Genomic DNA, 27,065 nt, shown 5'->3' with positions numbered 1-27,065 from the left:
AAGGCAACACATTCTAGAAAATGTAGTTCACATTACTCACATTAATAAAACAGGATCAAGAAGGGACATTGCCAAATCTAAATTTTATTGTCCTTTCACACATGTCTCTTCTTAATGTAAATTCCATAGTCCAAATCCCAGCCAAAAGAAATGACAAAGTATAAAGGACAAAAGATGAAGATAATTCACAAGAGACTGCACTATGATAAACTTTGCATACTTACAAGTATATAGCAATTATATATTCCACAGAAAATAGAATAAGGATCTTTAGGCAATAAAAAGATAGTTTTCTGCTAAATAAGGTGGAATATATATATATATAAAATGAATAAGGCATATCCAGTACTTGCCATAGGAAGCCAGTGGGAAAAAAAAACCAAACTGGCATTTTTCAATGTCCCTTTCTTTACACATAACTTACAAAATTAGGTAAAAATTAAACCTACTTGCATACTAGAAATAAGCTTCAATTCATGGTTCCAATAGACTTCAACATAGACACACAAAAAATTACTAAATGACTAAAAGAAAAAACTACCTATTAATTTTTAAGGAACTCTTGTTTAATGAGTACCTACAAAATTTTCTCACTTCAATGTGTACTTTGAAAATTAATTAGAAATCCATACTATAGAGAATCACTTTAAGAATGAATCAATTACAAAGAAAATTTATAACATTTCTTTCATGTTGTGAATTTTCAGACAGTATACACATAGTACTTACATGGAGATAATTTCTTTCCAGTGAAGTTTTCATATGACTTTGAAAATATTTGCTAAAATTGAAGTTTCCCTTATTTTTCAGTTATAAGGTTTCTATCGCATGCACATTTTCACATGGTTTTGTAAGGATGTGGGGCAAGTGAAGGTTTTCCTACATAGTTTACATTCAACACAGTTCTCTCAACTGCAAGTTCTTCCGTGGCTTTCCAAGGAAATGGGACTGAAGGCTTTCCCACATTCCTTACATATATACTGTTTCTCTCCAGTGTGCACTCTCATGTGTCCTTGGAAACGTTGTGTGATATATGAAGGCTTTCCCACCTTCCTTACATTCAGTTTCTGTCTAGTATAAGTTCTTTCATGTATCTGAATATAACAAGAGTGCTGAAAGCTTTGCCATACTGTTTGCAAAAATAGGGTTTCTCTCCAGTGTGAGCTCTTTTATGTATGTGTAATGAACTGGGACAAATAAAGGCTTTCACACATTCCTTACATTCATAGCACTATTCTCCATTATGAGTTTTTTCATGGTTTTGAAAAGAACTGGGGCAACTGAAGGCTTTCCTACAAGTTCTACATTGATAGGGTTTCTCTCCAGTGTGAGTGTTTTTATGTGCTTGTAAAGAACTGGGACAATCAAAGGCTTTCCCACAATCCTTACATTTGCAAGGTCCATCACCAGTATGCATTATCATGTGTCTTTGAACATTTGAGGGATAAATAAAGGCCTTTCCACATTCCTCACATTCATAGAGTTTCTCTCCAGTATGAGTTCTTTCATGTTTTCGAATGCAACTGAGATAAGTGAAGGCTTTACCACATTGCTTACATTCATAGGGCCTCTCCCCAGTATGACTTTTTTCATGTATTTGACGACAACATAGAAAACTGAAGGCCTTACCACATTCCTTACACTTATACAGCTTTTCTCCGCTCTGAGTCCTTTCATGACAAGGAAAGTAATTGGGACAATCAAAGACTTTCCCACAGTCTTTACATTTATAAGGTCCATCTCCAGTATGCTTCATCCTGTGTCTTTGAAATTTGGTAAGAGAACTGAAGGCTTTCCCACATTCTTTACATACATAGGGTTTCTGTCCAGAATGAGTCCTCTCATGTTTTCGACAGGAATTTGGACAACTGAAAGCTTTACCACAATTTTTACACTTATAGGGCTTTTCTCCACTGTGTCTCCTTTCATGACTTCGAAAGGATCTGGAATAACTGAAGGCTTTACCACATTGCTTACATTCATAGGGTTTCTCTCCAGTATGAGTTCTCTCATGTTTTCGAAAGGAACTTGAACAACTAAAGGTTTTACCACATTTTTTACATTCATAGGGCTTTTCTCCAGTATGTGTCCTTTCATGTCTTCGAATGTAACTGGCACAACTGAAGGCTTTACCACACTGCTTGCATTCATATGGTTTCAATCCACTATGAGTTCTCTCATGTTTTATAAAGTAACTGGGACAATTGAAAGCTTTACCACATTGCTTACATTTATAAGGTTTCTCTCCAGTGTGCATTATTTCATGAATTCGACAGTATCTGAGAGAACTGAGGGCTTTACCACAGTGCTTACATCTGTAGGGTTTCTCTCCAGTATGAGTTCGTTCATGTTTTTGAAAGTTGTGGTGATATCTGAAGGCTTTTCCACATCTTTTACACTCATAGGGTTTCTCTCCAGTGTGAATCCTTTCATGCCTTCGAATAGACTGGCGAAGCTTGAAGGCCTTCCCACATTTCTTACAATCATAGGGTTTCTCCCCATTGTGAATCTTCTCATGGGTATGTCTGGATTGACGATGCTTGAAGGCTTTCCCACATTCCTTGCATTTATATGGCTTCTCCTCATATTCCTGATACTCACGTGGTTTGGGTATAGTGCGAGATGTCATGTGCCTATTAAAGGATGAATGACGCATGAAGACTCGTCCACATACACTGAATTCACAGTTTTCTTTTTCTGATTATGATTTGAAATTTGGCTAAGTGTTTCCCCATACTGACTACCTTCTTTATTTTTACAGAGTCTCTCTACCATATGACTGCTGTAAAAAATAAGAAGCATATTATTAATGAATTGTTTATTAATTATATTTAGTAATAGTTATGACAATGAAAATTTTACCATTTTAAAGGAGAGTGCACATTTTCTGCACATTCTGATTGAAAGTGAATTTACTAAAGCTCTGCAAGATAATCATAGCAATTATCAAAACAGTAATATTCATAAATGGTGATTCTGAATACTGATTCCAAGTGTACTATTTTTCAAACACTCAACATTTAGGACACATTTGAGAAAAAAGGTTTGATGCAAAAATTCTAAGGTTCATTAATTTTAAGGCTGGGCTGATTTGTTTTATTTCTTTGTTTTACAATGTCATGGCATAAACAATCCTGAGAACGAAGAAAGAAGCTAGAGGAATCAGGCTCCCTGACTTCAGACTATACTACAAAGCCACAGTAATCAAAACAGTATGGTACTGGCACAAAAATAGACCATAGATCAATGGAAAAGGATAGAAAGCCCAGAAATAAACTCATGCACTTATGGTCAATTAATCTATGACAAAAAAGGCAAGAATATACAATAGAGAAAAGACAGTCTCTTCAACAAGTGGTGCTGGGAAAACTGGACAGCCACATGTAAAAGAATGAAATTAGAACATTCTCTAACACCATATACAAAAATAAACTCAAAATGGATTAAAGACCTAAATGTAAGACTGGATACTATAAAACTCCTAGAGGAAAACATAGGCAGAACACTCTTTGACATAAATTGCAGTAATATTTTTTTTGGATCTGTCTCCTAGAGTAATGGAAACAAAAGCAAAAATAAACAAATGGAACCTAATGAAACTTAAAAGCTTTTGCACAGCAAAGGAAACCATAAACAAAATGAAAAGACAACCTACTGAATAGGAGAGAGTATCTGCAAATGATGCAACTGACAAAGGATTAATTTCCAAAATATACAAATAGCTCATACAGCTCAATATCAAAAAACCAAAGGACCCAATCAGAAAATGGGCAGAAGACTGAAACAGACATTTCTCCAAAGAAGACACACAGATGGCCAACAGGCATGTGAAAAGATGCTCCACACCACTAATTATCAGAGAAATGCAAATCAAAACTACGAGGTATCACCTCACACCGGCTAGAATGGCCATCATCAAAAAGTCTACAAACAATAAATGCTGGAGGGGGTGTGGAGAAAAGGGAACCCTCCTACACTGTTGGTAGGAATGTTAATTGGTACAGCCACTCTGGAGAACAGTATGGAGGTTCCATAAAAAAGTAAAAATAGAATTACCATATGATCCAGCAATCCCACTCCTGGGCATATATCTGGAAAAGACAAAAACTCTAATTCGAAAAGAAACGTGCACCCCAATATTCATAGAAGCACTATTTACAACACCCAAAACATGGAAGTAACCTAAATGTCCATTGACAGATGAATGGATAAAGAAAATGTGGTATCACTTACACGTGGAATCCAAAAAAATGATACAAATGAACTTATTTATAAAACAGAAACAGACTCACAGACATAGAAAACAAATTTATGGTTACCAAAGGGGAAAGGGTGGGGGAGGGATAAATTGGGAATTTGGGATTAACAGATACACACTACTCTATATAAAACAGATAAACAACAAAGACCTGCTGTATAGCAGAGGGAACTATATTCAATACCTTGGAATACCCTATAATGGAAAAGAATTGGAAAAAGAATGGATATATATATACGTATAACTGAATCACTTTGCTGTACACCTGAAACTAACACAACATTGTAAATCAACTGTACTTGAATAAAAAAAAAAAATGTCATGGCATACTAACATTCTGTCACGAGACATTACTTTCTCATGTGAGTATAACTCACCTTAGATTTGTCCCATGATTTTCATACTGATCTTCAGTAACAGGGTCTTCCCATTTTTCTCCTAATGCAGACCAACAACAAAAAAAATCATTGTTAAGTTGTAAAATATCAGAGAAAAGTTGTTACATGACAGGTCCATGATGAACTATGACCATGCCTGGTTTATTTACTAATGTAGTCCCTTTCCACATTTCACCTCTTGAAAGTGCTGATGAGCAAGCAACACTGGTTCTCTAATTGACTAAGTAATTAAGTAAGAATGTCATCATCCCTACCTATTGAGGTCAAGTTCGTAAAGGTTTCCTCCATCACATCTCTGTAGAGTTTCTTCTGGGATAGATCCAGCAGAGCCCACTCCTCTGTGGTGAACTTCACACTCACATCCTCAAAGGTCACTGAATCCTAAAACATCCCAAATACGTATGTGAGAGAATGGATAGAATGAAGAGCACCAGCAATCTATACTCAATTCATAGGAAGTTCACATATGACTCTGCGGTCTCCTAACATTTGTTCTATAACTTTGTCATTAGAACTCTCACTCTATGGTGACACTCCCTCATGAATTCAAGAGCATCATGAACACAAGGAATTTACTGCTACATTTGTATTGTGATCACTTCAAGTCTTTATTCCTCTCTTTGTCAAGACATAGAGCACCTTGGAGAAATAAGAGAAACTTGCTATACAGATGAAAGAAATAATCCATTTTAAGCACACCGGTTCATTCTGATAAAAACTTTCTCACTCCCTCTTTAGTACCCACAATATCGTGCAGCACTATACGAGCACAGGTTCACACCTGCATGAGGTTTTAACAAATACCAACACAGTGAAGAACTGGAAGGTTTTCTTTCTATTCCCATCATCAAACACGAGGCCAAAAGTCCTGTGGAAATCCAACCTGTAACAAGATCCAGCTAGTCATATTGTCCTGAAGTACTCCAGGCTAATAGAAGTAGTCAGATCCAGGTGGCTGAATGAAAATATTCTTGCGGAGGAGTATAAATTAAAATTTATATAATATTTATCACATACTCAGTTTTGCTTTCCTTTCTCTATCTCATTTCATGGGGCTAGGAAGTTATTCAGAGTTAGAGCCGAGGCATGAGGAGGAAAACAGGACAACTCACACCTCCACAAAATCCCTATATTCATGTGCCTCAGGATGGCTTCTGAACAATTTTTAGAACACCCATACTGAGATGATAAGATCACAGAAGACCTTTTTTTGGCAGAATCATACAACTATAATCTGGGCCTTGATGACCTTGAGGAACAGGTTAAGACTTAAAGTTTGCAAGGGCTTCATTAAAATCTTCAATGGTTTCATGGTGAATTTGCACAAATTATAAAAATACATAAAGAGTTCAACAATGTTTTCCTCAAAAAAACACACACACAAAAAAAACCCCTTTTCTCTAATATCAGCAAGTGATACCTGACCAGCCACTCTAGAGGCTGTCCTCCCACCTTCTCTCATTTCTGAGCTACCAGGTGGGGCACAGCAGCATGACAGCCCATCCTAGGTATAGGAATTCCCCAGTGGCATAATTTCCTAAATGCTGGTCCCTGAAAGAGACCAATTACCCATTGATGTCCATGTGGAGGGAACAGAAAAAAGGCTCCCATCCATCAATTCTGATGCTAGAATTAGCTTGTTTGGTAGAGCAACATCAACGAAGGAACACCTCTCTTGTTGTGGGTCCAGGGAGTAAGAGGAGCTGCCTAGGGCAGCCCTAATTACTCTTTCTTCACTGGAACAACAGCACTTGCTCATAACAAAGTGCAACTACCTAGTGTGCAAAAGACAGTGAACATTAGCAGGCCCAAGACTGCTTAGCCTTAGAAATGCTTGCTCACAAATTTCATCTTTCACTAGTATCTAGAATCTGTAATTTTGGGAGTAAGCCGACCAACCTTACAGATAAAAGTGCCTCAGTGCTCCTAAAGTGTATATGGTAAACTCCTGTTTTCCTTTGGAGAGTCTGTAATTTTGTTTCATGTTCAGCAGAAGGTGCCTACCTGATCAGCACCCACTTCCCTAAACAACTATGGGCACTGAGTCTCTAATTTGTTACTTGGAGAACTCAGCCCATCCTACGTGGTAACACCAAGAGACAACATTTGAGAGCTTGCTTCTGGTTTCCTCCACACCAAATTTAATTCAATACTAAACAAGACTAATACAAAATATTTAATGATCCTCATGTAAAAAATTTTTTTTTAATTATTGGGTAATGTCAAAGTAGACTGAAGTAAGTAAAACGATGGCATGTGTTCTTGGAAAGAATTCAGCGTCGCCCAGATGTCATCTCTCCCAAATGATATATTTATTAAATTTCACAAATACCTAAAACAGTTTTTAGGACTCGATAAAAACTACTCCTCCAAACCTAATACTAAGAAGGAATGTCCAAAAATGGACAAAGTCTTCTATGGAAAAACATGACAGTCTACCTAACACACCTCTATGGTAATTCAGACAATACAAGTATTAGCAGAAAGGAAAACAAACAGAACAAAGGAAAGGAAAAGTGTCTTCCACAGACCAGCATTTAATATGGAAAGTTGTTCAAGGACAGAACAGGAGAGTAGTGGCAAATATCATGAACTCTTGACTACATAAGGGACAAACTACTATCCAGTTGGAAAAATGCAGCGTATTTCCCTCCATTCCATAGACAATAGCCTACTCATTGTAGATTTAAATGTGAAAGATAAAACTAGGCCACTTTTAGAAGTCACAGGTAAATGTTTTATTGATAGAAGAATAGAAAGAGTATCTCATATAAGCAAAAGAATGATCTATAAAGCCAGAGACAAATTCAAATATATTAAAATTAAGGTAGTTAAAAGATACATAAAAAGGAAAATATCTGCAACGTGCACAGATATAAAAATAGAAAAGGGCTACTTTGTAGAGTTAAAATGAACAGAGACATAATTTTAAAATGGAAAAAGAAGCAAAACATATTTAACAGATATGAAAAGGATAATATATGAAAAAATGTCCATCACCTTGGCAACTGGGTAATAGGACACTAAGATGTCCAGTAAATCCCATTTCACAGTGATTAGAACAAAACTTAGTCAATTTAATAATCCCAAGCGTTGGGACTTCCCTGGTGGTGCAGTGGTTAAGAATCTGCCTGCCAGTGCAGGGGAACGGGTTCAATCCCTGGTCTGGGAAGATCCCACATGCCACGGAGCAACTAAGCCTGTGCGCCACAACTACTGAGCCTGCATGCCACAACTACTGAAGCCTGCGCACCCTAGAGCCCATGCTCTGCAACAAGAGAAGCCACCACAATGAGAAGCCTGCACACTGCAATGAAGAGTAGCCCCCGCTTGCCACAACTAGAGAAAGCCCGCGCACAGCAACGAAGACCCAATGCAGCCAAAAAAAAAAAAAAAAAAAAGAAGAAGAAGAAAAAAAAAAAAACCCAAGTGTTGAAGACCATTGGGGAAAAAAAATCATTAAATTATGCACAAATGGAGGAATGGTCAAGTGATATACTCCATTGCCCTTTCCTGTGAATATGAACTTGATCGCTATTTACAGCCCAGCAATTTCCAACAACGTCCACAGAATTTATTGCATAGTTGCACTTGGAGAGATATACAAGGGTGACATACACTAATATCAACAGATCTGAAGGTTTTATCAATAAAACAGTAAAGCAAAGAGTACTGCAAAAAGTGCAGCATGTTACCTATTCTATAACTGTTATGGTCTCCTGCACAGACAGATGAAGCCTCGCCCGAGATTTAGTTCAGATGTCTGCACTGATGATAACATATACACACCTAAAGAGCATGAAAGGGGTTTCTTAACTTCTATAATGGAAGTGTTTGGGAAAAGGAAAGGAAGCCTCTCAAGAAGGTGAAAAATGCCTTGAGACATCAAGGAAAGAAGGAAAGGAGCCTGGCCTGGGTTTTTTATTGAGCTTAGGGGATGGGCTAGGGTGAGAATTCAAGTATACGACGAGCAAGGCCTTCTGTGGATTCAATCACTTGCCAGAACCAAAGGAAGGGACACTGAGGCTTTCTTATCACCATGTACAGATGTGGGCACAAGTAGATGAAAGAAAGAGGAAGTAAGGTTTAAAGTTGTTAGCAGTCAAACATCAAAAAAAGGAGTGAGAGACTTCTTATCTATGGTCTGGTATCTAAGGAGCTTGGAAGTCAGCTTCTGGTACCTTCTAGTCCTCAGAAGAAAAAAAGCCAAGAAACTTAAAAGCAACAACTCTTCCATCAGAGAACTGAGGTCACAGGGTAAATTGCTGTCTCCAAATTAGAAACAGAAACAAAAAAGTATACCCAGACACCTGAAACTAAAACAACATTGTAAATCAGCTGTACTCCAATAAAAATTTTAAAATAAAATTGGAACAATACAGAGGAGGTCAGCAGGATGACATGCAAATTCATGAAGCGTTCCATATTTTTATAAAAATACTGAATGCTGTACACCTGAAACTAATATAATACTGTAAATCAACTGTAAAAATAAACAAATAAAAATAAATAAATAAATAAATATATACCCAGAATAGTCTCTTCTTTCTAACAAGGCCTGTCCTGAAAACAATCTATTTCACAAGCGCACAACTAACTGGGATTTTGCTAGAGCCTAACTGACCTGGGGGTGTAGGGAAATAGCCAATGTGAGTCTCTTTTAGCATTTTCTGCTCTCAAAGGTGGGGGCACCTCTGAGGATAATAGTGGTTTTTTCCCCTCCTAACAACAAATATGCGGTGTCCCAATGCCACTTCTCCAACTCTCTGTCACCAAATAGATGTCCAACGGTTCAATTCAATTCAAACACTAACTCACATATGTTACACTCTATAGATTTAAGCGCTCAGTCCTAGACAATGTCTCTACTTCAGATGCCAGACACAAATGGCGTGCCTTGGTTACCAACATTTCTACTCAGCTGTCTACAAATCACAGATTTCCTTGACACACCATCAGGTTTCATAATTTACTTAAAACAAAAGACACTCTATCACCCTTATTACTCAAGTCATTCCAAGGACTTCAAAAGGTTTTTGCTAGGAACGCAGGACAAAGACCAAACATCTTTCTCATTATATCACAGAAAGTCAAACCCAGAGATACAGGATCACTAAAAGATTGAGATCAAATCAGTGTTCTAGAGAATGCTTCCCCTCTGCCCACATCTACTTCTACATCAACTGGCCTCTTGTTTAATATAAATTGACTATACAGAAAAAGCTAGATGCTTTCCGGTAACATCAAGAAGAAGACAAGGATGTCCCCTCTCACCTTATCAATCTTATACTGGAATTTTTAGCTAATGCAATCAGACAGGAAAAGTAAATAAAAAGGACAAAAAATGAGAAGAAATAAAACTGCCTTGGCTGGCATACGACAAGACTATCTTTGGAGAAAAGCTCAAAGAATTCCAATAGCAAAAAAAAAAAAAAAGGACCTTGAACTACTAAGAAAGTAGAGGAAGGTTGAAGATTAAAATGTTAACATGCAAAAGTCAACTGCTTTCCTATAGATCCACACATAATAGTGAACTCAACTTTGACGAAGGACCAAAGGCAATTAAATAGAAAGAATTTAGTCTTTTCAACAAATAATGCTGGAAAAATTGGATATCCAAATGCAGAACGAAGAAATGAATCTAGACAGAGATTTAAAACCTTTCATAAAAATTAACCCAAAATGGATCAGAGTACTTAGTGTAAAATGTAAAACTACAACACTCCAAAAAGATAACATATGAGAAAATCTAGGTGACCTTGGTTTTGGTGATTAATTTTTAGATACAAAAGCAAATGCAAGATCCAAAAGATAAAAATAACTTTGACTTCATTAAAACGAAAAACTCCTGCTCAGTGAAACACAGTGCTAAGAGAATGAAAACACAAGCCACAGACCGGCAGAAAATCCTTGGAAATCATTTAAATGATAAAGCACTGGTATCCAAAACATCCAAAGGACTCTTAAAACTGAACAAAAAGAAGACAACTTAATTAAAAATGAGCAAAAGATCTGAACACACATTTTATTGACGATATACAGATGGTAAATAAGCATGTGAAAAAATTCTTATTACCAGGAAACTGAAAATAAAAGAATGAGATATCACCCAACACTTCCTACAATGGCTAAAATTACAAACCTTCAGAACACCAAATAATGGCAAAGATGAAGAGCTGGTGGTAATGGAAAATGGAAAGCTGGTGGATTTTTGATGTGGATCTGTGAAGCCATCAGTGGAAAACTAAATCTCTCAGAAAATAGAAATTAAACAGTTGGTGGTGCTTTTGAGGATAAGCTTGATTGGAAGATCAAAGAATGTGGAAATATTTAAAGGAGCAAAAAATCTGAAATTACTTAAAATATATTGGGAAAAAACACTCTTCTGTTTTCAACACCAAAAGCTGTCCTTTGATGAGATCAATTTAGTAAAAGTGATAAGTATCTAGTCAACATAACAGAGAAAAGAGGGAAGACAGAAATTACTCATATCAGAAATGAAAGAAGGGGGAAATGAACATGAAAAAGGACTTGATACCATCCAATATCCATTTATGATGACAAACTAATAATAGAGGGGAACTCTCTCTTTTTGAGAAAGAACATTTACGTGACACCTGTAGCTAACATCATACTTAGTAGTGGGAAACTAGATGCTTTATTGGTAAGACAGGAATGGAACAGAGCAAGAAGATTCCTCTCGCCACTCCTATTCAACACTATACGACAAACACACACACACAAAGAAAAAAATAAAAACAAAACACATTGTACTAGAAGCCCTAGTCAATGCAGTAAGAAAAGAAAAGGAAATAAAAGATATACAGATTGGGAAGCAAGAAATAAAACTGTCTTTGTTCTATATGACATGATCGTCTATGTAAAATATCTGAAAGAATCTACAACAGAGATTACTCTTGGAATTAATAAGAGCAGAGTAAGGTTGAAGGATACCAAAGGAAATAAGGTATCAAGCCATGAAAACACATGGAGGAACCCAAAAGGGACTTCCCTGGTGGTCCAGTGGTTAAGACACCGTGCTCCCAATGCAGGGGACATGGGTTTGATCCCTGGTCGGGGAACTATGATTCCCCATGCCATGTGGCCAAATTAAAAAAAAAAAAAGTATACTGCTAAGTGAAAGAAGCCAATCTCACAAAGCTACACACTGTATGATTCCAAGTATGTGACAATCTGGAAAAAACAAAACTATGAGCCAAGAAAAAAATCTCTGATTGTGAAGGATTTGAGGGTTCAAGGGAAGAATGAATGAATAGGTTGGGCATATAGGATTTTTAGGGAAATGAAACTATGCTATAGGATACAGAAATGAAATGAAGGATTTATGTCATTAAACATTTGCCAGGATCTATAGATCTTTTAACACAAGGAGTCAATGCTACTGTAAACTGTATACTTTAATGTATCAACATTCACTGAACAATTTTAACAAATGTTCCACACACAAGATTTAAAATTAGTGTAAACTGTGTGGATGCACAGTGGTTATGTGGGAACTCCCTGTACTCTCTATTTTTCTTTTTCTGTAAACCTAAAATTGCTCTAAAAAAAACACTGAAGTAAATTAGAAAAAAAAAAAAAAAGTTGAAGACAGACTCATTGCAATTCACCCCTGATGACTGATGACCAAAACGGGACACCTTTCATACAACTGATCTGAACCTATTTCAATAAGCCAGTATGGTGCTCCATGAGCCTGAGACCTGTTACGGAAGTGAAACTTCAACTGAATGTCATGTTGGAGAGCAGCACTGTATATTCTGAGAAGTGCCACGGTTACTACCAGTCATGTCTGGGACTCCAACATGGATAAGAGTGTCCTGGTGAGTCCCTATATTGTGGACCTAGTATATGTACAGATGAGAATAACCTTGATTTCTATTTTGGATATCTCTAAATCAAGAGATCCCAACATTTCTTTTAATATAAAGGGGCAATTCTTAGACATTGTCCAAAAGGCTGTGAATACATGTAGATGGGGCCAATTTTTGGCCAGTATCAAGATGACTCTCTGATGTTTGGTTAGCTGTGTGGTTTGGTCATTTATCAGGGGTATCACAAGGGATGAGAGCAGCAACTCTCCACTGAGCTCATCATGCACGAATGCATATTGTCATCCTTAAAGTCTATGCACACCCCAGAGCTATGCATTCAGTTAATCCCAAGAAACTCCCGAGGCAAGTCTCCATCTGGGGGAGTGGTGACCTCTTCCAAGACCACAGCATCCTTTAATGGACTGAAGAGAGAACAGGCCACCCTCCTGCTGGAGGCATAAACCAGGACAGGTTTTGCTCCATAATGTCACGCGGTGGTGCTGGTAGGCATGCCAACCCGATGGGGTGCTAGTTCTAGGGTCAAAGGCACAATGGGCAGCTTAGCAGAGGGTCACAAGCTCAGTGCTTATGAGACCCTTTCTTTTCTTTTCTTTTTTTTTCTTTTTGGCTGCGTTGGGTCTTCGTTGCTGTGCGCGGGCTTTCTCTGGTTACGGCGAGCGGGGGCTACTCTTCGTTGTGGTGCACAGGCTTCTCATTGCGGTGGCTTCTCTTGTTGCGGAGCACGGGCTCTAGGCGCGTGGGCTTCAGTAGTTGTGGCTCGCGGGCTCTAGAGCGCAGGCTCAGTAGTTGTGGCACACGGGCTTAGTTACTCCGCGGCATGTGGAATCTTCCCAGGCCAGGGCTCGAACCTGTGTCCCTTGCATTGGCAGGCGGATTCTTAACCACTGCGCCACCAGGGAAGCCCCGAGACCCTTTATTTTCAAGAAAGCTCAGTGTGTGACAGTCACTGCAGCTCTAATGGCAAACAGTGTGAGGCACAGGGCAGTTTCTTGCATCAGAAGTCTATGGACAATTTAAGGCCACAATTTAAGGTAACTCCAGGAGGTATGAAAGGTCACTGAAAACTCTACAGTGAAGGAGGCTAAGAGGATTCTAACACGAGTTAGTGTTATGTATGGCTGTTGTACGGCAATTTAAACACAGTCTAGAGCCTTCTGTGGTAGGGGTGACCTCAAGGTGGGCAAATTTCCAAGCAATAGCAAATATGGGCTCAAGTAAAATTAGTAAACAAGGAAAACGTTGCCTCCCAACACCAAAAGGACCCAGCAGATCTTGTGGGTACTGAAAAAGACTATGTAACTATTTCTTCACAGTGTCAGAGAGGAAGCAGCCATCTGATTATAAAAGAATTTTCAGGAACTTGACCAAGGCATGAGGGTCTTATCTTATGCGTGGGTCAATGGCCCATCCACCTCGTATGAGCTCCCATTCCAATACTAGTTCTGAATGAGTGTGAAATGAATATCCTCAGAGGAGGACGTCGTTAGTGTGATGTCATACCTGTGCTCCTGGAGCAAAGTGAATGCAGTACAGATCCTACCTGCAGAGACTGTGAAATGGCAAGGCTGCTGAGGTTCCCTGAGGATAACCAGGTAAAGATGTATCATGTCTCTTCCTCCATGACATATAATTTAAGTAACCCAAGCTTAAATCAGTTAAAACTAATTCCTTTGCTGTGTCACAGTGAGGTTATTGTGTCGTCCCTAATAACTCAGAGGGTCAGGATCTTTGTTGCAGTAGAGGGAGAAGCAGCTGCAGCAGAGGTGCTGCTGATGAGCCCTCTGGTATTTGGAGAGTATACTCAGTCCACCATCTACTGGCTCCCTTCCCTCTTTTTTTTTTTCTTTCTCTTTGAAATAACTGCTCTTTAAGAAGTAACCCCTAGGCTCACCTCATTCACGGGGTATAATCGTATTCATAACACCCTAATGTAACGGGGCTATTTGCTCTCTTGCCTTGTTACAAAAGTCCTTTTACACACACATATATGTGTGTGTGTGTGTGTGTCTGTATGTGTGTGTATATATGTGTGTGTGTGTGTGTGTGTGTGTGTGTGTGTATATATATAGTTTTTTTCCCCCCTCTTTGCCAAGCCACTCAGCTTGCGGTATCTTAGCTTCCCAACCAGGGACTGAACCTGGGCCACAGCGGTGAAAGCACCGAGTCCTAACCACTGGACCACCAGAGAATTCCCAGGCCTTCTATATTTAATTAACTGACCTGATTAAGCTGTACTAACTTCACAGAATGCATTAAAGTATTTTACTTTGTCCTCCTAAACTTCATCTCCCCCAGCATGATAATCATTAACCAAACACTAATTCCTAAGAATAACAGCGCTTTCGACTAGCTGTTTTCCAGGGCTAGATGGTATCTACAGATAAGGGTGACTTAGGAGCTGGGACCTCCTGCCTCCTGGGAAGATGCCACAAGAAGATGAAAAACCGCCCTCTCACTTCTCCTCCTAGCATAAAAGAAACCTAAATTCTTTTCTGAATTAAGATGGTTCTTTAGGAAGTTAGTCCACCTTCTCGGTTTGCTGACTTTCAGAATAAAGTCGCTACTTCTTGCCCCAACACCTCACCTCTCATTTTATTGGCCTGTCATGAAGCTGTAAGCAGATAAGTTAGGGGAACCCCAGTGAAAGAACCCTGGCTTTCTTGACATAAGAGACGCCATTTCTGGCCTAAGCCATTTTGTGATCTAAGCCTGGCCACAATGCTTGCCCTTGAACAGGTCTCAGTAATCAATGACCTTAAGGAACAAAGGAATGAAAGAACAGAGAAAAAGTAGTCAAACGATAGTGCAGTGATACAGCAGAGTCCTAGTTCCTCCTCAAGGGATATAGATATATATACAAAATAATATATCTTTGAGTTCTGCAGGAACTAAGGCCCCCACCCAGGTGGAGAACGGAATGATGATGTTGACCCTCCCGACTTCATAAACCAAAGCTTGGACTCTGTCGACTTTTGCCCCAATTTTATGCTGAATTCTCCTCTGCTCAATCCCCTTCATGAATATGCATGTACCCTTAGCTTAAAACTTACCCAATATTGTTGTTCAGGGTGACAATGCTTTGGGAAAGATCCCCAGTGTTCTCCTTACTTGCTGCAAGTAATAATAAATCCTTCCTTCTCCCGATCTTTAGCTTGGTTGCGCCTATTGGCTCAACACCCACCAAAAGGTGAACCCAGTTTTTGGGTACCACAGTGAGCAGTATGAGCTTGAACTTGGTAACACTAAGACCCCTCCTAAAGTTGGGGAGACACCAGCCTCAGACACATCTTCACTCCAAACACATAGATGGGTTACACCCAAGACATCCACCCAGAAACACTGTAAGGAGGGCCCCATTCCCATACTCCTGCTCCCAAAGGACAAAGAATTACGGAAACTGCCAATTCAGAATCCTCTGTATATAGAACCCAGGGTTGTTGGGATCAACAGCGCCACACAGGGCAGGAGAGCGCACAGGAGGAGACCCCAACAAACAGCAGCTCACGGAGCAGGAGCTTCCAGGTTTTCTTATCAGCCTGTCCAGGTAAGAAGCGCTAGGGGAAAAGGGAGGGGTGAGGCTTAAGTTTTCAGTAGTTAAACATCAAATATGTGGATCCCCACCAACCCACCCAAGAACAAACAGAAGAAAAATGTGCATTCACAATGACTTGGTTTTATATAAAGAAACACTAGCAGGATGATGGAAGTAATCAAAACTGGTTCTTTGAAGATGGCTGCAGTAAGAGCACAGAAGTGGAGTGGGATGTGTGGGCAGGGAGTTGTCTTAAGTTAGTTTCCTATCTTAGGGATTTTTTTAACCTTCCCATGAATTATTTATTTAAAAGCAGGAGAAAAAATTTTATATGCCATATTTTGCTATGCTTAATAATTATTTTATATTAACTTTTACATTTAAAAATTAATTTAATTTTAACTTTTCTACATAGGAAACCACACCAAGACTTAATCCTTTAAACAGTAAGGTGTATAAGACTGCAGACTGTAAATAATTTACAAATCCCTTTCTAACGAAAAGGACTAGGGGCATTATAGTTTGTCCTTCCACTATATTTCACACTGGTGATGTTTTCAGGAACGAATGGCATACTCATACACTAGGACTTGCAAAGTAAGAGCTGAAGTAAACTAAGAATTTCAAATATTTACAGAGGCTTTGAGGATTTTCCTCTTACAGATGAAAATAGAAATTGAATTGTTTTTTTCCTCACATCCATTAAAATAGGAACTCATTTACCTTAGGAATAGTATAATAGCCTTTTAAATGTCAAATTTCTCTAGGGACAGGCACATACACTGACCTAAAAATGGAAAAAGCACCTGAGAACTTAAATACGCCCATCTCACATCTTGAGATTCTCTTGCCTAAATGGAATAAAAATTCTATTTGATTCCAGTTTTCTTGCCTTACATCATATCTCTCGATCAACTTACATTTTAAAATCCCAAGTGCTAGTGCAAACTAGAGTTAAAGGGCTGCAATATTTAGGATAAAAGAATCCAAATATTGAAATCAAAACAGATAAGCAGGCTGCTTCCCTCAAATTCAGAAGAAAACCCCATTTTCAGAAAGTTGAACATATTCCAGACTTGGTGTCTAACACTCCAGGTTGAGATGGAACCCCTAGAGTGGGTCAGTCCCTGGTGAAGGAGGGTAGGGACAGGTTAGCAGCCACATGAATGATCTCTGGGAGCTCTACACGCCCTCCCCTCTCTTGTAAGCATGGAAGCACTCCCTTCCCCAGGCTTCTCTTGTCACAAGTCAGGAAACTGTCAGCCTGATTCAGTTTAAGGCTCTGATCCAAAGGAACTCCCCAATTCATAAACCTTCTGTCCATGAGACAGAACACCTGATCTTCACAGACTCTCAGTGTGTACAAATCACACTAACTGCACGTACACTGTGGATGCAAAACTCAAACACTCTGTCTAAGTGTCTAGGCCTACGGAACTACAACTACAACCTAAAAAAGGCATCATCCCCACCCCCACGTGCAGGTGCACCGCCAGCTTTCCAAAGCTCTGCATCTTCTCTCACTATAAAGTTTTCTTCTGTGGTGGATGCGAACAGGTGGGACACCTGCAAGGGTAAGGCTTCCCGGGAAGAACCAACCAGGTTTCGGAGTACTTCCCTTTCCAACCTCAAGGGGGGTCTTAGTGAGGCTCACTGACCACAGGCCTCTACTCTCCCTGGACTTGCTTTGGATCCCTGAGATTTTAAATGACACAAAGCCAGTTTTTGAACAGTACAGCAGAATAACTTAAATCCAGTGTTTACGTGGGAAGGAGGAAAGAAAATGGTAAGGCACTTTAGTAGTTCAAGCAGAAAACCCCAAATATCTATTCCACCCAGAATAAAAGATGTCAGTTAATTATTATTTCCATGGCAAGAAATTCATTTGTAAATAATTAACTATACTTGAACACTTTTGGTCTAAGCCCTGCAATTTCATTTGAAAATATCCAAAAGTAAGCACAGACCTCAGAAACTTACTACACACGTTCAGGGAAAGAAAGAGTGGGACCAAAATTCTTAACGCATGTAATGTAATACAAGAATATTTTATCTTCTCTCAGAGTCACCTCTTTCTTGCCTGTTTGGAACTATTTTATACTGTCCTTATAGCTCTATTGATTAAGTACGTTTTTCCTTTATTGAAAAATGCAGACTAAGTCAGTAAATCTCTTTAAAGTTACAAACCCAGGGATAGGCAGTGCTGACAGTTTCCACAAAAATAAACTCCATCCAAAGGACTTCCCATAGGATGTATGTGTCCTGTAAAGATTCTGGGGGAGAGGCACAAGGTTTTCATACAATGTACATGGTTCCGTGTGGTTATTCGGCTTTCTTCTCATGTAAAACATCCACAGATAAAAAAAATAAATCTTTAAGAGCCATCCATGGCTCTGTGGGAAAAGGATAAACAGTTAAAATATTGGGTCCCTTTGAAATGCACCACAGAGGACAAAGAGTTGATAGTGATGCTGTGATTCGGAAAGGCGAAGCTGGCTTTGGGAATGAGAGGAGGGATCTGGAAATTTAGGTATTTATTGCCAGAGCTAGGCTGGGGAAACAGAGCTGTGAATTTGAAACCCTGCTCTAAAAACCAGAACACTCGTAAAACTCAGAAGAAAACGAGTCCCGCTGACGTGAAAGGAGAGACTGTGGACTCCACAGAGCACAGCTCCTCCCATGCAGGATCCCCGGAGACCCAGTCAGGACTGTTCCCTGATGACCCCCCCTGTGGTCACCGCACAGTCTTGGGGAGACGACAGACTGCGGGCGCAGAGCTGCCCAGAGAGGCTCCGGGGTGAGGGCCCAAGTCGCCGCGCGCAGTGACGGGACAGGACGCCCGGGGGTCCGGCTGCCGGCCCCGCCCCCACGCTGCCAGACCGAGGGGACTGAGGTCCGAGCGGAGACACACGCGGCTTGGGTCCGCATACCCCAGAGTTGACCGCGGTCAGACCCGGGTCCTGCCAGGACTGGTTCCGACCAGACACTCCACCGCGTCTTCACATCGCTGGGCAGCGCACTTACCATTTCCAGGTTTCCCTGAGTCCCTCCTATGACTCCCACGACCGCTGCAAAGCACAGCGCAAGGGACACTGCGGCAAAGCCACAGAGACGATTAGGGACGAGTAGGGATGTTTGCGCCAATGCAGTGCGTCTTCCCACCCACTTTCCCCAGCGGGGTTCTTGATTGGACAGTTTGAGAGGCCTCGCCCCCCACGCTTGACTGACAGCGGGGCAGGAGGATGAATGTCTGCGTAACCAGATTCTGCGGGTGGGCGGCGACCTGACCCGGCAAAGGATGTTTGCATTTAAGCGGAACTTCTTTCCGGCTTAGGGCGGCCTGTGTTGTTTTCGCCCAGTTCTTTATGAACGTGGAGGTACAGCGAAATGCCGATTGAATTCCCAAATGAATAAAGTAAGTACAGCACTGGAAGATGGCCCAGATCAGGCGACACTGAAACAATAGGGTCTTACGTCCTATATGGGTCAGGGTCTTGGCTTAAGTCTGTCAGACCATTCTAAATAGTGACCCTTGTTTAGAAACAAAGACACTTAAGGTGACCCCGCCATCTGTAATAAAGAGTCTGGCTCCATTTTAATATTTGTACTTTGACAGGATTGAGCCTTCCATCCATCCCTGCCTCTTCCCCACTCATATAAAATTATGCAACAACTTGCCAATTTCTTACAAAGATTATAGCTGGCATTATAATAAGTATTACATTGAATCTTCAGATCATTTTATGAAGTAGTGCCAGTTCAGCAATGTTAACTCTTCTGAACCATGAAATTGGGATGTTTTCTATTTACACTTGTCTTAATTTCTTTTCACCATGTTCTGTAGTTTGAAAAGTACTCACTTTATACTTTAGGTTTAGCTTGTTCTTTTTCTCGTTCTTTGATGTGTAAATTTAGGTTGTTAATTGATATCTTTCTTTCTTAATATAGGTGTTTATAAGTTTCCCTTTTACTATACTTACGCTGTATACAAGTCTCCTTGTATTTATCTCCCCTGCTGTGTTTGGGTATCCCTAGAAACTCAATGTTAAATAGTCTGTGTCTTAAAACTCTGTTTTAATCCACTCTTTTTATACTGAGCCCTGTTGGTACGGTAGGAAGGTACTGGTGTGGAAAAATGTTCTCTTATGATTAAACCTGTAATGTTTTGGCAGGACAGAATCCCTGGACTATGAACCTCAGAACAGGTTCTTAGTATTCATTCCTTCCCTTTTGAAACAGAAAACCTGAAGGGTCAGGGAGTTGTCTGACTGCTCTGCCCCATTTCAGATAAGGTTTTGGCAAGTTAATTTTCTCTGAGAGCCTGAGTTACAGGGAACAGAAGGCTTTGTGTGCTTATCAGAATGGTTTTCCTGATTCCTGCATGAAGCATGAAGCAGTGTTTTTCCATCATTCATGAGGAGAACCTTGTTGGGCTCCTGAAGGAAAAATTCATAAATTTGGGGGGTTCCCTGAGACTGGACTCCCTAAATGTTTTAAATCTCAAGCTAGTCCAATCTGTGTCTCCAGCAAATTCAAGTTACCAGTTTAAATGTTCCTAGAGGTTACTGTCTCCAGTTGCTTCACCTCCAGGTAACTGACAGTTCTATTTGTCTGTCTCTGATTTGGGGAGCATTGATTGCCAAGTACTCAAATCTTTCATGAATCTAAGAACAGGTGTTGCCTTTCAGGTTGTTTAGTTTTTCTTTCTTGTTGTGAAGATAACAATGATCTCTCAGAGCTCTTTACACATCCGAGCAGAAACCATCCATTCTGTTGTGCTGCTCTGTATTTTTCCTTTATAAGACTATTTATCATTTTCACTTATTCATTCCTCTGCTAGTGACCATGTAGGTGGTTTCAAAGTTTTTCTTCTGTGATCATATGTGGATCTCTGTATTTGAATTTCTTTCCTTATGTTCTAAAATATCTTACCCTGAATACATGTTTGTCACCCTAAAGACATTTTCCATGCGTTACCTTCTGTTTTATCATTGCCCTTTTGGGGGCAGGATTAACACCTTACCCAAAATGGGATCAGATATCAACACTGATGTTCTCAAGTGCATCAAAAGAAAGATGTTGGATTTCCCTGGTGGTGCAGTGGTTAAGAATCCACCTGCCAATGCAGGGGCACGGGTTCAATCCCTGGTCCAGTAAGATCCCACATGCCACGGAGCAACTAAGCCCATGTGCTACAACTACTGAGACTGCGCTCTAGAGCCTGCCAGCCACAACTACTGAGCCCGCGTGCCACAGCTACTGAAGCCCGTGCGCCTAGAGCCCATGCTCTGCAACAAGAGAAGCCACCGCAATGAGAAGCTCGCGCACCGCAACGAAGAGTAGCCCCCACTTGCAGCAACTAGAGAAAGCCCGCAAGCAGAAACGAAGACCCAACGCAGCCAAAAATAAATAAATAAATAAATTTATAAAAAATATTAGCTTTAGGTTTCCCATAGATGTTCACTATGAGACTAAGAAATTGCTAACTATTCCTGTTACTCTGAGTGTTTTAATCACGGTGTATATCATAAGTGTATATCACTATAAACTTCCCTTTTACTACTCCTTATGCTGCATACAACTGTCCTTGTATATTTCTCCCCTGGGTTTTACCTAACACTAAAAAACATGGAAAAGATTTTATTTCCTCTGCTCTTTACTAAAAATTGAAGTTGTTACTTTTATTTTCCAGTCTTGCAGAAAATGTGCTGGAAGTATAAGCATATGGAAATGAAACCTGTGAAGAGCAAAATGCACTGTGGGCTTTGTGGATCATGGAAACAAAAGGCTTCCAGCTCCTGCTAAAAAAAAAACATTAAAAATTTCCCATCTCTCCTTTTATACTCAATAATGATATTACTCAAAATGATATCCCCTTTCTACAGGTCATCTCAATTATTCTTTGGATTATTACCTTTAAATATCCATACATCTTTTTGGACTTTCCAATGGGAAATCAGAGTAGTCTTGCATAGATATCACCCTACTCATGAATTCGGGATGAGTTAGAACAGTGCAGATAAACCCAACTCTTTCCAATTGGGAGGAATTCATGGCTTAATGGGGTATACATTGTGTCACTCAATATGAACAGTAGCAAAATGAAAATGCTCAATAATATAATATTTTAAATTTTTAAAGAAAATGAATATCCTCTCAAATGATGTTAAACACAAAAAAACAACACAAGTATTTGTTGGCCAAATAAGTTGGAAGTCTCAAGTCTCAGATAACAATGTCCAAACTCAAGACCACATATGATATATATATATGGTTTGTAATAATTATAAAATTGCACATGAACCATATCCATATTTTATCTTTATGGTGAATCTTTACTGTTAATCAAAGAAAGCAGGACTTTCTATATTGCTGCCCTCTATTTACTTACACAAGACAGCAGATCCTGAAACAGTGTTTAAAGTGTATTATGGGGTGGAAATACAAGTGATCAATAATGATATCTTCACTTACTGAGGCACACACCCTCAAATAAAAGACATATACATACCTCGGCCTCTGTATTACATCACATGACATTTTTTACTTTTGTTCAATGCCCTTATTTGCATTTCATAAACCAGAGCTTTACCATTTGTTAACCATCTCACTTTTCCTACTAAATATAAGCACCAGGACTGCAAGAACCTGTCACCTGCCCAAATACACAAATCCTTGATTTGTGCCTTGATTATCAGTGCTGAATGGGATATGTTGACCCTAAAGTGCATGCCAATGAGAGTTGTGAAACCTTAGCATCAAGAGTATAGTCTCATCATGAAGGAGATATTACAAATATTACATAGTATGCTAAGAATTAAATTTATATATTTTCACTGAGGTACTTCATGGTAAAGGGTGTCCAATATACCATAGGAAATGCATCGGTGTTTGGATAACAAGTAGGAAACACCAAAGCTTTCCCAGAGGCCCGAGAGTTGGCCTGCACTCATTGCAAGGCCAAGTCTTTTCCTGCTGAAGAGAAAAATGTCACACACGTCCTTCATCAAAGGTACTCAGTGACCATAATGGGCCAAGGCATTCATAAGGATATTTTGTAGTGCTATCTCTGAAAATGGTAAAAAAGTTCCAAATCATAAAAATGACTCATATTTTCCTTTTCTTAATAATATGACTGACTGGAGCTTCTTATGAAGGGGGAATAAAGTTTACCTCTTCACAGCATTCAATAAAGAAAAATGTCTTGCCTCCTTGAATAGCAATCAAATCCTCTGTCACAAGCCAAAATCGTGGAAGAAGTCCATTTCAGCATCCTGTTACTGTTCTACCTCCTAGTCCCTTTATGATTTGTAATCATGCTTATTAGAATTCATTACACCCCTCTTCTAGACCACTGGCATGATCCTGAGGGTCACTGGCAAGAAGGCACTGAAGAAAAACATGAATTACGTTTTTGTTATTAAGGATAAATTAGAAATTAGTTTCACGACTAAAATTATAACAATAAAGAATAAAAAAGGACAATTTCCTGATGAAAAAAAGGCTCAACTTGTAGTACATGACAATATTGCCTCATAATGTAGAATGATTAAATGAATAAAACTGCAAAATTTATCTAAAAATTCATAACTATAATGGGGCATTTTCATTTATCCTCTCTGGTGATAAAAACACAGTATTTGTTAGAATACAATGGCTTGGAAAAGTTAATAAAATTTTTCTATGAAACAACTACAGACGTGTTCGTTTAACAAAAAAATGCACATGCTTTTAATCACACACAATCAACAATAATTGAAAACAGATTGAGGGATTACATTCGGCTACAAGGAACAGGACACACCCACAGTCTTTTTTGACTTGAGGAAGGTGCTTATTCTCATATGGAAGGACCAGGTAAATGAGCCAGTGTTCAATGCAGTAGAGAAACTTCCACGTTGTCGTTTTTGAATGCACCCTTAGAGATGTTATGGTGAATCAGGAAAACATGCTCGGGCTTCCCTGGTGGCACAATGGTTAAGAATCCGTCTGACAGTGCAGGGCACATGGGTTCGAGCCCTGGTCCAGGAAGATCCCACATGCCGTGAAGCAACTAAGCCCATGTGCCACAACTACTGAGCCTGTGCTCTAGAGCCCATGTGCCACAACTACTGAAGCCCGCGCGCCTAGCAACAAGAGAAGCCACAGCAACAAGAAGCCCGCAACCAAGGGTAGTCCCCGCTTGCTGCAACTAGAGAAAGCCCGTGCACATCAACGAAGACCCAATGCAGCCAAAAATAAATAAATTAAATAAATAAATTAAAAAAAAAAAGTTCATTAGCACTATTGACAGAATAAGGTGTTTCCTATGAATTAAGACTTATGTGAATATAAAGTAGAAGAGAATCAGAGAATATTCCCAAGCAGTAAAGTCTGAGTAGTTTCCTGTTGGACACAAAAAGCCTTACAGAAAAATCTAAACCCCAATGGATTGTTCATATGGATCTTATAAAGACATCAGTGGAAAGCTACACCTCTATGAAAATGGCAGTCAAATAAATCATTGGTGGGTTTGAGAATACTCTTAATTAGGAAAGCAAAGAATCTGAAAAATGAGCTGGAAGATGGTGTCCTTGATTCCTATGTATCTGTCTCTATCTGTATGATGGCTCAAAAATCTGACTAATGCCTTCTTCACATCAGCTTTCCAAATCTCATGCAAGAGAGGCTATTGGTGAATTCTACCATGGAACCATAAAGGGGATGAATTCTGGAATATCTAGTTCCTGATTTAACCTTCAGGGAGGATATCTCCAACTCTACATTTTATGGTCCTATCACATCTCTCTTCTTACATCAAAGTCTGCCTCAGTAAATGAAGATGTCACTATTGATCACTTGTATTTCCACCACATAATACACCTTAAACACTGTTTCAGGATCTGCTTTCTTGTGTAAGTAAATAGAGGGTAGCAATATAGGAAGTCCTGCTTTCCTTGATTAACAGTAAAGACTCGCCATAAAGATAAAATATGGATATGGGTCTTCCCTGGTGGCGCAGTGGTTGAGAATCTGCCTGCTAGTGCAGGGGACACGGGTTCGAACCCTGGTCTGGGAAGATCCCACATGCCGCGGAGCAACTAGGCCCGTGAGCCACAATTACTGAGCCTGCGCGTCTGGAGCCTGTGCTCCGCAACAAGAGAGGCCGCGATAGTGAGAGGTCCGCACACCGTGATGAAGAGTGGCCCCCGCTTGCCGCAACTAGAGAAAGCCCTGGCACAGAAACGAAGACCCAACATAGCAATCAATCAATCAATTAAAAAAAAAAAAAAAAAAGACTCCTCATTTCCTCCTCTTAAAAAAAAAATGGATATGGTTCATCTTCAGTTTTGTAACCATTAAAATTATATATATATATATATATGATGTGGGCTTGAGTATTGACATTGTTAACTGAGATTGAGACTTCCAACCGATTTGGCCTACAAATATTTGTGATGCTGTTTTTTTGTGTGTTTAATGTCATTTAAGAGGATATTCATTTTCTTAAATAAATTAATATCTTATATCTGGCTCCACCGCGGGGGTGTCAGTGGCTGCCTCACTGTCCTTGAGTTCTCAATGTTAGGAGGTGGCCGGTGGAGAGAAGCATCATGTTTGAGGCAGAGACCCTGAGGCAGCCCCACAAGTGGCCTCCTTCACTGCTCTTGACAATGCCATCACCCTGTGGCAGTTCCTCCTTCAGCTCCTAAAGGAGCCTCAGAACGATCACATGATCTGCTGGACTGCTAATGATGGGGAGTTCAAGCATTTGCAGGCAGAGGAGGTGGCTCATCTCTGAGGGATTCAAAAGAACAAGCCTAATATGAATTATGCCAAACACAGCCGATCCCTCAGATACTATTATATGAAGAATATCATTGAAAACATGAGGGGTCAGAAATTTGTGTACAAGTTTGTCTCTCACCCAGAGATGTTGAATACGGTTCCTATGCCAGTGGGCAGGCTTGAGGGAGACTGAAGCTTTACGCATCAGTGAAGTCAGCAGTGACAGATGCATAAATGAGGAGAATGGAGGGAAAAAGAAGCCACTGCAGCCTGGTGCCAAGACCCCTAGCTGCAGTGACTACAGATACTCTGGCTTATATTCTTCATTTACCCTCAAATCTTTGAACTCCTCCAGTAGGAAGCTTATCAAATCTCTAAGGTTGAGAATCCAGCTGAGAAATTTGCAGAGAAAAAAATCCCCTCTGTTATCAAATTTGTAACACCTTCCAAAAAGCCACCAGCAGAAAATCTTGCTGCTGCCAATTCAACTGACCCAAGTATTTCTCCATCTTCCAAGGAAACTATCCAAGCGTTGGATAGTTTATATTCCCCCAAACTGCCTTCCCTAGAAACACCAACTTCTGCATCCAGTGCAACTGCCGCTTTTACCACCACACCTCCTATTTCATCCATTTGCCCTTTTCAGGAACCTCCTAGAACACCTTCACTACCGCTGAGTTCCAACCCAGACATGGACCCAGACATGGACGCAGACATGGAATTAGTGGCTTCTCAGCCAATGGAACTTCCAGAGAACTTGTCACTGGAGCCTAAAGACCAGGATTCAGCTTTGCCAGAAAAGGACAAAATAATTCATCAAGGTCCAAGAAACCCAAAGGGTTACAGCTGGCACCAACCCTCATGATCACAGGTAGTGATCCAAGCCCACTGATAATACTAAGCCCATCTCTCCCTAGAGCTTCTCTTATGCCAGCACTATTTTCACAGACACCCATCTTACTGTCTTGGAGTCCCTTCCTCTCCAGTATCTACTTTTGGAGTATTCTCAGCCCTGTTGCTCCCCTAAGTCCAGCCAGACTTCAAGGTGCTAAAACACTTTTCAAGTTTCCTTCTGTGCTGAACAGTCATGGGCTGTTCACTGTCTAGCCTGGATGGACCTTCCACCCCTGGCCCATTTTCCCCAGATCTACAGAAAAAATAACCTATGCACTTGTGGAATGAGAGAACCAAGGAATAATGAAACAGACAGACATCGAACAAGAACACTTTTGAAGTGCGCAATTGATACTCCC

General features: G+C 39.9%; 3 pseudogenes; 2 read left to right on the top strand and 1 right to left on the bottom strand.

Annotated features, from left to right (window-relative positions):
* Positions 1–717: 717 nt before the first annotated feature.
* On the bottom strand, positions 718–19,141 carry LOC137758790 (zinc finger protein 709-like; annotated as a pseudogene).
* Positions 9,004–9,087, top strand: LOC137760339 (U6 spliceosomal RNA; annotated as a pseudogene).
* A 1,931-nt stretch (positions 19,142–21,072) lies between the features above and the next one.
* LOC137759052 (ETS domain-containing protein Elk-4 pseudogene) lies at positions 21,073–26,974 on the top strand (annotated as a pseudogene).
* The last annotated feature ends 91 nt before the right edge of the window (positions 26,975–27,065 follow it).

Source organism: Eschrichtius robustus, chromosome 2 (assembly GCF_028021215.1).
Source record: "Eschrichtius robustus isolate mEscRob2 chromosome 2, mEscRob2.pri, whole genome shotgun sequence".
NCBI lineage: Eukaryota > Metazoa > Chordata > Mammalia > Artiodactyla > Eschrichtiidae > Eschrichtius > Eschrichtius robustus.
This window is presented reverse-complemented; position numbering and strand designations above follow the sequence as displayed.